The sequence below is a fragment of the Callospermophilus lateralis genome, chromosome 6 (genome assembly GCF_048772815.1).
Source record: "Callospermophilus lateralis isolate mCalLat2 chromosome 6, mCalLat2.hap1, whole genome shotgun sequence".
Classification (NCBI taxonomy): Eukaryota; Metazoa; Chordata; class Mammalia; order Rodentia; family Sciuridae; genus Callospermophilus; species Callospermophilus lateralis.
The window spans coordinates 160682550-160696155 of NC_135310.1; the positions used below are offsets into that span (position 1 = coordinate 160682550).

The window sequence follows — 13606 nt, forward strand, 5'->3', positions numbered from 1 at the left end:
ACTATTCTTTCAAGCCATTTTATACCCTTGCAGAGGTTCATAATGTAGATAGCATCCAGTTAAACACTATTATAATGCATTGTAAGTACAGCTACACTGCAAGAATTTTATGTTAACTAAAAATACATTTTAGAAAACTTTGCATATCAATACAGTTTGAACTTGCTCCTTCTTTCAAATGTTTTATTAAATCTCCTTGGTGGATTGACATTTGTGAAAACTTTAAGTGACAAAAAGGAGTAATTTCAGTGGATATTTGGGTTTGTTTTAAAAATAACATTGCAATCTAAAATATTTTTTTATTCTGTCTGTCCTGAGTGAGTATATCTGCAAGATCAGGTTCCAGAAATAAACTCCTTGGGTCAAGAGGTGAATGTATGAGTAATTTTTATACAAGTTTCCAAGTTGTCTTTCTGCATCTCACGAGTGGAGGGCAGTAGTGAAAGAGTGGTCTCACATGCATTTGGACATCAGCCACCTTCTGCAGGGTGACAGGAAAAAGAATATGAATACACTGAGTCTCTCCAGCTTTCTTAGTGCTGTGTCAGCCCAGGACAGGCACCATCCTCCTGATATGAGAACATACCTTCATGTGATTCATAGACTCTTACTTGATCATCACCATTTACAGCAACATAAAAGTATAAGCAATTTCTAGTGTACTCACAGAAAGAATCAATAAAAGACAATTTCCCAGGTCTTCCTCTCCTACTGAGCATGACAGCATTCAGCCAGGCGTCCATCTCTGAGTCAGCACCAGGGTCAGAAACTCTTCCCTACCTACTGCAATGGAGCCCTTGTGTGAGGAGAAAAATGATAAGAAGAAATGAAACAATCTGCCCAGAAAAGGAACAGAAAACAAAACATAAGAAGGAGAATTCCTTGAGCCGCTTTCATCTCGGGGGTGGGGGTTCTGTGGAGGAGCTTGGAGGTCTCAAGGTGGAGCACCTGCTGGTGGTGCTTGTGGAGGAGAAATAACATGCGGCCACTGGCCCCGCCCATGACCCCCTGGAACACAGCGTCTCTTAATACTATGAAAGTGATAAAAAAAAGCCATCTAATTTTTGAGTTTTCTGTTTGAAAATGGCAATAGTTGTTTTTTACTGATTTCTGATGTGTTCAATCTGCTGATATTTTTGGTATAAAATAGTAAGTTCATGCTTATCAAGGAATTGAGAATCCAACAGAAGAGCAACAAGGGAAGCAGGTGCCATGCAGACCTGGGCTGCAGCCTCCCCCACCTGGAGGCTCTGGGACGGATGGTGATGGCCCGGACCACTGTGAGGAGACTGGTGGTGCAGATGGACAGGCCCCGGGCCACCCTCAGAGTATCTTAGAGCCTATATCATGTTGTAATTGCGCAAAACATTAACTGCTATTGTTTTTTGCATTCTCTTGGGAAAAAAGCATAAGGATATTTGTAAGAGTCATGGGATTTCTTCTCACTGCCTCTTATAGGCAAATGTAATTCACAGAGACAAAGATGCTCCCCACAAAGCCAGTTCTGGTTAGAGAGATAAAGACTGTTCCCTGCACAAGTTTCAAGATCATTGGTTATTTTGTAGGCAGAGGAGCTTGAATGAGGCAAACACTTTTGAAGAAGTGATATATATGATGATATACATCTGCAAAAACTAATTCATATTATCACAAATTAGTGGGGTTGAAGGGCCAGACAGTGTACATGCACATGTACTAGCTTTTATCTCAGTGACGGACTAGTTTTTTCTCTCTGAGACGCTCTTTCTGCGTCACTCCATGCACTCTCCAATGCTATCCTGAGGATGAGTATTCCAAATTCTAAATGTTCTGCCCAGATTTTTTTGAACTTCACACAACCTAAACCAACTTCATGGTCAAATCCCCAACATCCTAACCATGTTCAACCTCAGTATGGCTTTCATAAACCCACAGCTCCCCCGACCACCATGTCTCCTCACGTCTATCTCCCTCTCTCATGACCCCAGTATTGAATTCCTAAAGCCATGTGCCCAGGCTTTATCTGCATGCCTTCCCAAAGCCCCACGCAGACCTTCACAGCAGTCTCTTACTTCTGGTTCCTCGACGTCTTTTAGACTTGGGTACGTAAAGTTTCCTCTGGTCTCTGATTTTGTGGAAGGATCCTCTCTGGGTCTCACTGTGGTAAACATCACTGTTTCCAGTTTTAGTTTTTTACTTCAAAGTTCAGTTGATCATAGAACCTTGTATCTTAAACCCAAAATAACCCCAAAATATTTCTGTGATTTCACTGCTTACAAATACTTGCTGGCTCTTTCATAGTCCTCAAAAGACTGCTTTCTAGATGGATCCGTCGGTGAGGCTGAGTCAGCCTCGGATGTCCAGAATCCAGCGTCTTGTCTGACAAAAGCCAGGTCATCAGTGGGATGGCGCCCAGCAGGGTGCCTAGGATAGCTCCTCTCTCAGGGCCTTTAGCGAGGTGTGAGTCCCACTGAGTGACCCAGAGCCCTCTAAGAAAACCTGGGTCGATTCTGGTGATGTTGATCAAAGGGATTCAGGGTCAGGGGAGTGACCCCCTGTGACAGACTCTCCTCAGATGAGGGAGGTTTGTGAATCAGGGGTCCTCAGTAAGACCTTGGTATAAAGGGAAGGCTGGTAGACCTGGGCCTGACCTGACACCCTCAGCTGGGAGTCTGAAGGCAGCTGCTGCAGAACCTTGGAGTGAACCAGCTGCCGTTAACTCCGCAGCCTACTCTGCCTGGCTTTTCCCCAAGATGTGCAGCAACAGGGCAGTTTGAAATCTATCCATCCCTCCTGAGCCCATGCAGCCTCGGAGAGAGTAAGAGCTCCGTCCCATTCTCCCCTCAAACCGTGTCCACCGTGGCCACTGTGGGGCAGGCCAGGCTGGCTCTGGGTAGTCCCCTTGCTGAGGCTCCAGCTGGCTCTTTCCAGTGCTCATGTGAACGCTAGGTCACGGACATTGGCTTCTGAGCCTGCACTCACTCAGGCAACCTGTTGGAATTCTGCCTTCTTTGTCTGTCCTGCACATAAAAAATGTTTATGGAAAGACTCGGGCGGCTGCTGCCACCCCTGAGTAAGCCATTCCTACTATCCCAACTATGCCTCCCATCTTCTTCCACCAGCTGGGTCCCAAACGATGAGAGAGATAAATACTATTCACACATATAGAGATAAAGATATGCATACATAAACACCTATTCACATTCATATTTATAAATATATAAATCAAGATACATCAAATGATAAAGTGCAATGAAATATTGACACCTGTTCTTGGTGTTGTAATGTTCTTTCAACTGTTCTGTTTTGAAAACTCTAGACAATGTTTGACAACAAAACCATCCTTGGGGCACATAGTGGACACCACATGGACACTATGTGGACACTACGTGTCAGCAGGGACACTCGGACTCCTTGCAGCTCCTCCAACCATGCTGGCCTCCCCACCCCTGCTCAGCCCTGTGCTCTGACCCCCTCCTTTCCCACCTCTAGAAAACTGGCTCTTCTTCAGCGTCAATAGCACTTCTTTCCGCCGGCTGCACGATTCCCTCTAATCCTCAAGGCAGGCCCCTGCTGGGTCCTCCCTCTGCACACTGTGTTCCTGCTGGTGAAACAAATGGAGCTGAAACCTCTCTGCCTCCCTCCTCCTGCATCATCCTCTTGATCGGGAGATGTTTCTTGAGGTGGTAGCTAGGGGTTTGGGGAGAAATCAGAATCCAGCGGCTCAGCCCGTGTAGGGTGGGAGCAGGAGGCAGGGCTGTTCCCTGTGATGTTCCACCTGGCATCCTGGCCCCAGCAGCACTGGGTGGACCTTGAGCTCCGCTCTGCTCAGACCCCGGGGTTTTCCTAACCTGGACTCCCAGACACCTCGGGCCACCCTGGCAGGCTGCGGGACTCACCAGAGGCTCTGGTGCTCAGAGGCCTGAGGCCTGGCAGGACTCCCCTGTGGCACACAGGACACCCTGGCAGTGCCCACTAGCACAGGTGGCTGCCTGAGCACCCGGGCACAGCCTTCTGCTGGCTTTTGTCTTCCCTGCAGAGACTTGTCTGCACACCTACCAGGACCCCCCTGAGCCACTCAAGCCTGCAGGTGTAGTACCCCGTGACACAGGTAAGGGTGGCAGCAGCACCACCTGGTGAGAATCTACCCTCCTCACTGTCTAGCTGGGGAGTCCAGAAGTCCCCCCCGGGGCTCTCCAGATCTCTGGGTCCCACGTCCCTCAGTGCCCCTCACCACCTCTGACCTCTTCCCTCACTCACTGGGCCTTTATTGACCTTGCTTGTTTATCATGTTGATTTTTTCAAAAGCCACAAATTTCCCAGTATCCCTCTGTTTTACCCATCTAGTTACTTTTCTCCTTTTACCTAACAGACTCCTTAAGGAGGCTCTTGGTTCCCGCCAGTTCATAGCATTTAAGTGGAATTCATCACTTAGAGCATCAATCTAATAAGGTTACAGATATGTGAAGAGAGGGAGGTGGGAAATACACAGAGCAGACGGGGAAGAGGAGGGGAGGAGAGGAGGAGGGCAGGAGGAGAGGGAGGAAGCCATGAGTAATTCTTGAGGGGTGCAGACTCTCCGGTGCCCAGGACCACCTGGTTTCCCAATTGGTTGGGTATTTCATATTCATATGCCTGTGGAGTACAGGTCACATAGGTGCTGATATCCATACCTCTGTACAGCTAAAGGGGTAATTGGATTCTTTTCATTTCTCAAAAATTTAAATGCTTTTTTCATTTATATCATCTTCTATCATAAAGCTATTAAGATTATTTGCTAAAAATATTTTCCAGACTTTTCCTTCAAAGAATGAGCATTTCCATGATATTTTGGCCATCTGCATGTCTTCTTTGAAAAGCTGTCTACCAGGAGCTTTGCCCATTTTTAAATGGAGTTATCTGCTTTCTGTGCGATTGAGTGGAGCTCCTTACCCACCTTTGGCGTTAGCCCACTATATGGTTCACACACACTTTCTCCCACTAGTGGCTGTCTTTCAGAATCTTGGTGTTTGTTCACAGAACTGAACGCCTCACATGTGACACTTCAGTCCATTCAGCGTTGCTCCTTATGGTGGTGTTGGGTAACATTCAACTCTGTCCTTTGTCGTGTGGCAATCTAGTTGTCCCTGAAGAGGGAGGGGGAGGAGGAAGGAGTCCCTGGGCCACAGTGAATTCCCTGGAAGAGGGGCCCACAGAGGTCCTCCCTGAGCCCAGAGCCCAGTGACGATGGCTGCTCCCCAGGACGCCCCCAGGACCTGCAGACTTTCCCTTGGAGAAAGGGCCATTTCCTGTGCTTCTCCTGCTTCCCACTGACCTGAAATCCAGGTCCTAGGTCCCACAACCCTCCGCTCCTTCAACCTGCACGTGCTCTGCTGGTCTCCTGCAGTGTGAGCTGCGCTCAGGCCTGCTGTGGACCACAGGCCTCCAAGGAGCAGAAGGGGCTCTGCAGGGCTGGCCAGTGCTCTGGGGAGCTGCCTGCCCACAGTGTACCTGCTCACCCTGCGCGACTCCCAGCTGGGACCCGGTCCAGCAGCCTGTCTGCACCTGGAGGCTGGGAGGCTTCAGAAAGAGCCTGGAATGAGTGTGAGGCAAAGGTTGGTCTGTGCCCAGGAGGGAGGGGGATTTGAAGGGGAAGCCTGGAAAGCTCTCTTGGCCCAGTCACGTTCCTGATGCTGTGGGGGTGACAGGAGCCACCGCTCCACGCAGAGGAAGTTGAAACAGCTCCTTAGACTCACAGGCTGTTTTCCTGTTTTAATACCACTGTGGTTTTCTCCAGATTCCCTTGCGAGTGAGATCCTGCAGTGTTTGTGGTTCTGTGTCTGACTTATTTTCCGTCACATAATGTCCTCCGGGTCCATCTGTCAGGTCCATGGCGGTAACTTAGGAACAAAGCACCAAGCAGCCATGCAGCTGAAAGAAACACCTTCAGGCACCAAGGAACCCCCTGTCAACCAGCAGGTCTCCTGGCCAATCCTGGGTCTCCGCCAGTTCCCCCGACCAACTCCCCTTTTCCTGCTCCAAGCCCTCTCTTCCTGCCCTAGGCCCATAGAATTCCAGCCTGGTGCAGCCCCCACATGGTTTCTACTCAGACCCTCTTTCTATCCGCTCTGTGGGTCTGACAGAGTTCCGCCTGGGAGAGGAGGCTCAATAAAGCCTAGTTCAGTGACCTTCTAATCTGCCTCCTTTTTGGTTGCTGCCATTGCTGACCATACACCATCCATGTCACAAACAGTGTACTCACCATGAAGAAATGGTAAGTTAGAGCTGGGCGAGGCCCCGTGTTGGACCTGCTTGTCTGGCTCTGAGAGGCCCTGAGTTGCATTTCTGGGACCACAACAAACAAGAACAACAAACAAACAAAAAAACCAAAAAACCCCAAAACTTCATGTGACACAAAAGCTAATCACTCTCTATCAATACTCAATGTGTACATTAGTCATAACTCATAAATGTGTACAAATGGTATGTGTTAATCAAAAAATTAAAATATAAAATAAATTAGGAAATCCCTAGTGGCTGTGACTGTTGCGGGTGTACTCAGAGGGTGGTGGTGTGGTGGCTTCCTATCACTTTGGTCCCCAGGCTCCTCTGACCACTCACTCTTTGGGAGCTTCTGTTTTGCTCCAAGCTCTTCTGCCAGGTCCCAGCAGGCCCAAGCGAGCTGCGATCCCCTTCCCTTCCCAGGGTTCCAGAACGTGTCTCTGAGCCTTTTGGTGCTCATGATGGAAAATGTGAAGCATGCATTCAGAGCCAGCAGCACAGTGCACGACAAGGACCAGGGTCCAGCCCTCAGCCTCAGCTGTAACCTGTGGACGGCCCCCTTCAGCTGTCCCCTCTCCTCTCCCACCACATGGAACACTTTTAAACATGTTGAGTCCATCATTTTATTCCACTAGTAAATACTTCAAGATACATTGCCAATATTTTTTTTTATTGGTTGTTCAAAACATTACAAAGCTCTTGACATATCATATTTCATACATTAGATTCAAGTGGGTTATGAACAACAGTTACTAATATGGCATTATGTAAAAATGTGGATGTGTAACCAATGTGATTCTGCAATCAGTATTTGGGGTAAAAATGGGAGTTCATTGCCAATAATTAATACTAAAAAGACCCCACTAGGCCTATACCACACCCACAGTCATACCAATTCTGTACTAACATCGAGTACCCAGCAGGTCTCCATTACTTGTTTAACATTTTCTGATTATCTCATCATTGATTGCTTATAATTTACTTGAAATGACACCCCAACAAAATACAATACTGCATTTCTTAGGTGTCTTGTTATCTATGAAATTCTCATTCCCTCTTTAAAAATCTCATGCCATTGAAATTCTTAAGAAATTGGGACACTTCAACTATTGAACCTTCTACATTTAAATGTTAGCCATTTCTATGAGGTTGTTAAACCTGCTCTTGTCCATCCTATTTCCTGTAATTTCACTAGAGTTATCGGTTTCAGTGTGATGCTCTGGCTTCAGCCAGGTACAGACATAAAGGACATTAAGGCTTCATGAAATAGGTCATCAAATTATGATTAACAGGACTGTGGCAGATCAGGGTGCCATAGGGAGACATGAAAATCTTGGGATGGATTTCAAACAAGATAGATTCAGAGCAAAGCTGTGTATGCTGCAGAAGATGATCCACAGAGTTCACAGAAGGCTTGCTACTCCAGCTAGAGAGGCGTGTGCAGAGTGGACCTTCAGAGGTGTAGAGTTCAGCTGCTGGGCTGGGAAGGTGGGTCAGGCCAAACTGACTGGCAGAGCCGCATCAAGCAGAGATCATGAATCAATATTTTATCCTGAGAGGGCAGGACTGACCCAGGTTTACTAGGTGGGCCACCTGAAACTGCTGGGAAAATCCAGTTTCCCCACAGTATTTATTGAGGAGGAGGAGGAGGAAGGAGTCCCTGGGCCCACAGTGAATTCCCTGGAAGAGGGCCACAGAGGTCCTCCCTGAGCCCAGAGCCCAGTGACGATGGCTGCTCCCCAGGACGCCCCCAGGACCTGCAGACTTTCCCTTGGAGAAAGGGCCAGTTCCTGTGCTGCTTCTGCTTCCCACTGAAGCACACTATGATAAATGCAGTTGGAATGTCAGAACCCCTTTAGTGGATCCTAGAGGGGGCTACCCAGACCTCAGGGAGACTGGACTGGGTAGATGGCTGATCATGTAAATTCTTGTCCCTTCAATCAGTGGGTCCACAGGGCAGGCCTTTCAGCACAGCTGACAACTGCACAAGGAGACCCCAACCTCCTAGAGGGGTCCTGTGGCCCATCTCCCCCAGTGAAATTGAATGGAATCCCTCAGCACAGTGGGACAATTGTCCCCAGAGGCCAGGGACAAACGTGGCACTCACTGTGGAGAAGGTGGGTGTGTTGTGCTGATGCCTGGTCCTCGGAACAGCCTGACTCACAGGCATGTCTGGCATTAATGACTGGATCATGGTGTCTGGTTTCTGCAGAGCTCCAGTAGATGGGCGTTCTTAAATTCTGAGATCAGAACCAACCACACAGGCATTGGGTAGAGTTCGTGGCTGTAGCAATCACATTTCTGATGAGACCACTTTGCAAAATACTTGAGGGTGTTTTACTTATTAAATAGGTTTACAGAAAAAAATCTTAGACACCATGGAGACAGCATCAGACCTCATTTTCTTAGCTGACTATTCTTTCATAAATCCCATAATCCCTCTCTATGAATGGACACTTATGCATATTTCCAAGTAATGAAAAAAGAATTCCTTTGGTAGTATGTAAGTTGTGTTTCTGAAGTTATCAACAATGTAATGTGGAAAGTTTTTCCTGCTGTAATTCTCAGAAAGCAAGTATACTGTAGAATTGGGTCTTAGAAATGGGATTCTTGGACCAAAGGGCCAGCACCATTAATCCAGAAAAACCTCACCTACTGGTTATCCTGCTCCGCATTGCTGGAACAGTGCTAGTGAAAGGCCAGTCTCCCAAACTGTAGGATCACAGCCACCAGCTGAGGGCTCACATTACAGCAGAAATTTCGGCCTCAGTACAGCTCTCTGTGACTTCTGGGTCAGCTCTGGGCTGCAAGTCACCAGAAATTTACTGAAAATAAATCCTTGCATATCAAGGCTATTTTGCCTTAATTAGGCTTAAAATGATATAACAGAACTAAGAGTTATTTCAAAATTACAGATAAGATCAATGAAATAGATATTTTCTCCATGTCTTTCTCTCCCACTGAGCAAGCCAACATTCAGCAAAATGGCCATCCCTGTGAATCAGCACAAATGGGCTGAGAATTGCATAACCAACTGTGAGAAATTCATGAAGACTTACTGCAATGGGATCTGTCCTAAATGAGAAGGTTATATATAAAGAATCAAAACAATCTGCCCAATAGAAGAAGAGAAAGCAGAGCATCAGAAGGAGGACACTTGTAGCAGCCTTCACCTCAGGAGGGGTTCTGTGGAGGAGCTTGGAGGTCTGAAGGTGGAGCACCTGCTGGTGGTGCTTGTGGAGGAGGAAGACCATGTAGCCACTGGCCCAGCCCATGACACCCTGGAACAGAGCATCTCGAAGGACCATGAGAGTGAGAAAAATCCATCTGATTATCCTGTTTTCTGGTTGAAAATAACAGTAGTCATTGTTTGTAGTTATTTCTGATGTGTTCATGCTGCTGATATTTTTGATGTAAAATGGCAAGTTCATGCTTATCAAGGAATTGAGTATCCACAGGAAGACTAACAAGGGAAGCAGGTGCCATGCAGACCTGGGCTGCAGCCTCCCCCACCTGGAGACTCTGGGACTGATGGTGATGGCCTGGACCACTGTGAGGAGACTGGTGGTGCAGATGGACAGGCCCCGGGCCACCCTACTGAGGTAAACCACAATCTTACAGCCTACGTCACCTAGGAGGTTTCTTAACACAAAAGTGGATATAGTCCTCATCATCCCTTTTGTAAGAAGCGTCATCGTATTTGTAAAAGCCAAATGGATGAGAATGAAGTGGGTAGATTTCATAGAGCTTCTAAGTATGCAAATATATTTCACAAGAACAAAGATGTTCCCCACAATGCCAAGTCCTGCCAGAAACATGAAGACTGCTCCCTTGGCAAGCTGGGAAACCATTGCTTACTTCATAGGCAGAAAAATGTGGATGCAGCAAACACCTGGAGAAAGCAATAGTAATGGTGTTACATATCTGCAAAAGTATTCCAAACCAGCAGTTTTCTAGAGTGTAAGAATAGTCAGGATACATGTAATGATGCAGATCTTTGTCCCATGAGATGTCACTTCCCTTGTGGCACTTTTTGTAGGTCATATGATTATAGATATAGATAGTCTCATATGCTGTCTTCAAGACTAATAATCAAAATATAAACTTTCAGCCCAGAGTTTTTAAAAAAGTTCCTTATTAACAAAAACAATCTATTTGTTAAATTCAGAATAACCTTCCTGTGTTCAAACTGTGTGCAGATGCACAAAATCCCCAGCTCCCCAAGGAATAATCTCTGTCTCTTTTCTTTCTATTCTAATATGTTGTCAGTTATTTAATTCCAAGAGCCAGGAGCAGATGTTGGCCTGACTGCCTTCCCCTCTCCCTGGACATGGGGATCTTAAAAACCCTGTTGCTCCAACGTCTTCAACATCTTGTAAACTCACCTAGGTTCAAAATGCACATCATGTTATTTTGGTTCATATTCCTTTCTCTCTTTTTTGTGAATCTAAGAATCTCCAGTTTTGATTTTACGTTCCCAAGTTTTATTCTTTGATGATAAGACCTTTACATTTCTGAACTTCTTTATACCAAAATGGCTGTGTGATTTCACTGCTGAACAAATGCTCCGTTGTTTTATGCAGTCTTCATAGAAAGTCAAACTGTACAACCCAGAAAGATATGATAACAACAGTTAGAGCTGAATCAGCCCAAGTCATGCAGGAATCAGTCTTTTCTCTGAGAAAATCAGATACCCAGGGGATGCAGCAAAGGGTCCCTAGAAGAACCAAGGAATGCTCTTCTTGGAGGTTCTTTGTCAGAGGTCGGGTAGACATGCAATGCTCCCTCTGGTCCCACATTCAACGTACAGACCAGTGGCTACATCCATCCCATGCCCAATTCTTAAAAAAAAATCAGTTTCTTGCTCCCTGCTGCATAATACTGGACTAAGTTCAAAGTACGATATGTCAAACTGTATGACAGAGAAAACATAGCAGCAGTTCTCACAAGCAAAACTGGTTTCAAATAAGTTATTATTCATCACACCTACGTAATAGGCATGTAATAAATCTGACTTGCAAATACAGTTTAGTTATGACAGCAGAAAGAGCACTTTCAAGCAGTAAATGCAGTGCATTTTGGGTCACTCCAATGTAATGCGAAAGCTAACACAGTGTCTTGGAGAAAGTTTAGTTCCAAAACTTACGTGAAGAAATCTTATGAAAACCAGGGATGCTGACAGAGCCACGAAGCAGGGCACCGCGGAGCTGAGGCCGTCTAGTTCCCTGGGTGTGGAGAGCCTTCTACCTTTCTAAGTACAGGACCCTCCACAGAGCTCTCCCATGAATCCAGATCCTGACACAGGTCCAAGGGGCTGCAGCATATCTCCAGGGACATCTGCTGCAAATGACCCTTCATCCTCCTGGCCCAGGCACATACTTTTAGATATTACAAGAAGCATGAAGGCCCTAAGGTTCACAACCCTCTCAGCAACCCCCTTGCTCAGTCACAGAGAGTAAGAGCTGTGCTGCTAAAAAGTGCCACAGGTGCCTGGGAGCAAATCCGACCCCAGGGGCACTCACCTGGTGGCTGTGCTGCAGACAAGCTCTGCATTGTTCCTTCTGACAAGGGGCAGCTTCCCAGGGCCTATTTGTCCTTCTGGGTCTGTGGAGCTCTTGTACATAGACCACCACCAGGACTCCAGCTGTCACAGTGACACCTGTCAGGGAGAAGCAAACTCTCTGCAGAACCTCAGTCCCTGAAGCGCAACTTTCCTCCACCCACCGCAATTACTGCTCGGAAATCAACTCTGTCTTAGTTAAGGCTTAATTACTGTAAGAGAAGGGTGTGCAGCGGGACAGTGAACAACTAGCCCATATTCACACCTGGTGTTTCCATCCTGACCTTCTCCTCTTTTCCCCAAAGTTCCGTGCTGTGGACCAGGGGGATCAGATTCTGAGGAACAAAACGAGTCACTTCCCTTCTTCCTCAGCCCTTCTTTACTCTCAGGAATAGAGTAGACGGTGGCCAGCACTGGAACTCTGCTTCCTGAGAGTCCCCGCCATGGACATGAGGAGGACAGTCACCTTGCTCAAGCTGTGCACCTACAAAGGCTCCCTTACCCTGATCAGATGCCCTCCTGCCTCATGCATCTTCAAGGCCTCCTGTACAGTCCACCTGAGCCCATGGACAGTCCTCCTCACCAACATGCCTTCTACTCTCCAGGGGGAGGCTCTGGCCCTGGTGCAAAGCAATGACCATAAACCTGGGCCCAGGGCTGGGTGAGACGTAGGCAGCATTTTCTCTTCAGAAGCAGGGACAGCATGAGGCTGGCCAGGGAGGCGGGCTCCTGGTCACTGGGCTTCCTCAGGGTCCTGTGGGCCTGTGTCCTCATTTCTAGAGGTACCCCTGGCACGTGATAGTGGCAAAGTCCTTGTGCCACAAATGGAAGAAGCCCCTGAGTCACCTTCTCTGGTTGAGTGGAAACCCAGGCATGCGGGGCTTCAGGCCCCCAGGTTCTTGTGGCGCATTTAATGTCAACACAAAGTGAAACACAAGAACAATCACCTTTCCTCGGTGCAGGCAGCAGCATTTTTGTTCATCACTTCCTTATTCTGTTTAGAAACACAGATCATACTTCCACAAGCTGGAGAAGTACTTTGTGAAAGTCGTGTGAGAGCTGACTCCTGCTCTCCCAGTTGTAAGACAGAACTGCCCCTAGATGTGTGATCCTGAGGATCAGGGCTGCCTGCTGGTTTGTGCAGCAGGAGGGACTTCAACTGTGCTGTGGCCTCGATTCGGGTTAGGATTCATCTCTGTCAACAGGTGTGGTGACTGAGCCAGACGAATGCCGTGATCACCGGGAATCTAGAGAGAGCTGTGTTACAAGTGGTGGAGTCAAGTCCTCTGTCATGAGGAAGGCTGCCGTCTCTCTTGAGACACTAAACTTGGAGGTCGGCACATCTCAGAGAGAAACCCAGGGGTAGGTAGGGGCGATGGGGCAGAGTCAGGGAGAGGTGACTCGGGTCCTGATCTGCCGCGCTTCCTGACATCCCAGGGTGGAGAGAGATGCCCACTGTGAGACAGTCCAGTTCCCTGTGTGCCAGGGGCTCATGGACTGGGCTTTAGACATGAGAAACCAAGGCACCAAGACTGGGCACACCTCGCCATGGCAGCTCAGGTGGGAGCCTGGACTGGGCTGGCCTGGACCATCTCCTGGCTCTGCAGCGTCCCCCTGTGACTGTGCTGCAGATCCTGACACCTGCCAGCTCTTCTCGTGTTGGTTCATGTAAGGATGACGCTCAGCTCTGTTAATTAAGCAACTCGGAGGCTCTTCACAGTTCGGGGCTGTTTCCATACAGAATTCTTCAGCGAGTGTTGAACACTCTCATCAGCTTTCCCCAGGACACATGATGGCTGCTCTCCC

The 13606-nt window shown here is 47.6% G+C and overlaps 2 pseudogenes; both read right to left on the reverse strand.

The window, feature by feature from the left end:
- Positions 1-780: 780 nt before the first annotated feature.
- Positions 781-5850, reverse strand: LOC143402227 (vomeronasal type-1 receptor 4-like; annotated as a pseudogene).
- Positions 5851-9112: 3262 nt separating this feature from the next.
- LOC143402228 (vomeronasal type-1 receptor 4-like) lies at positions 9113-10091 on the reverse strand (annotated as a pseudogene).
- Positions 10092-13606: the final 3515 nt, after the last annotated feature.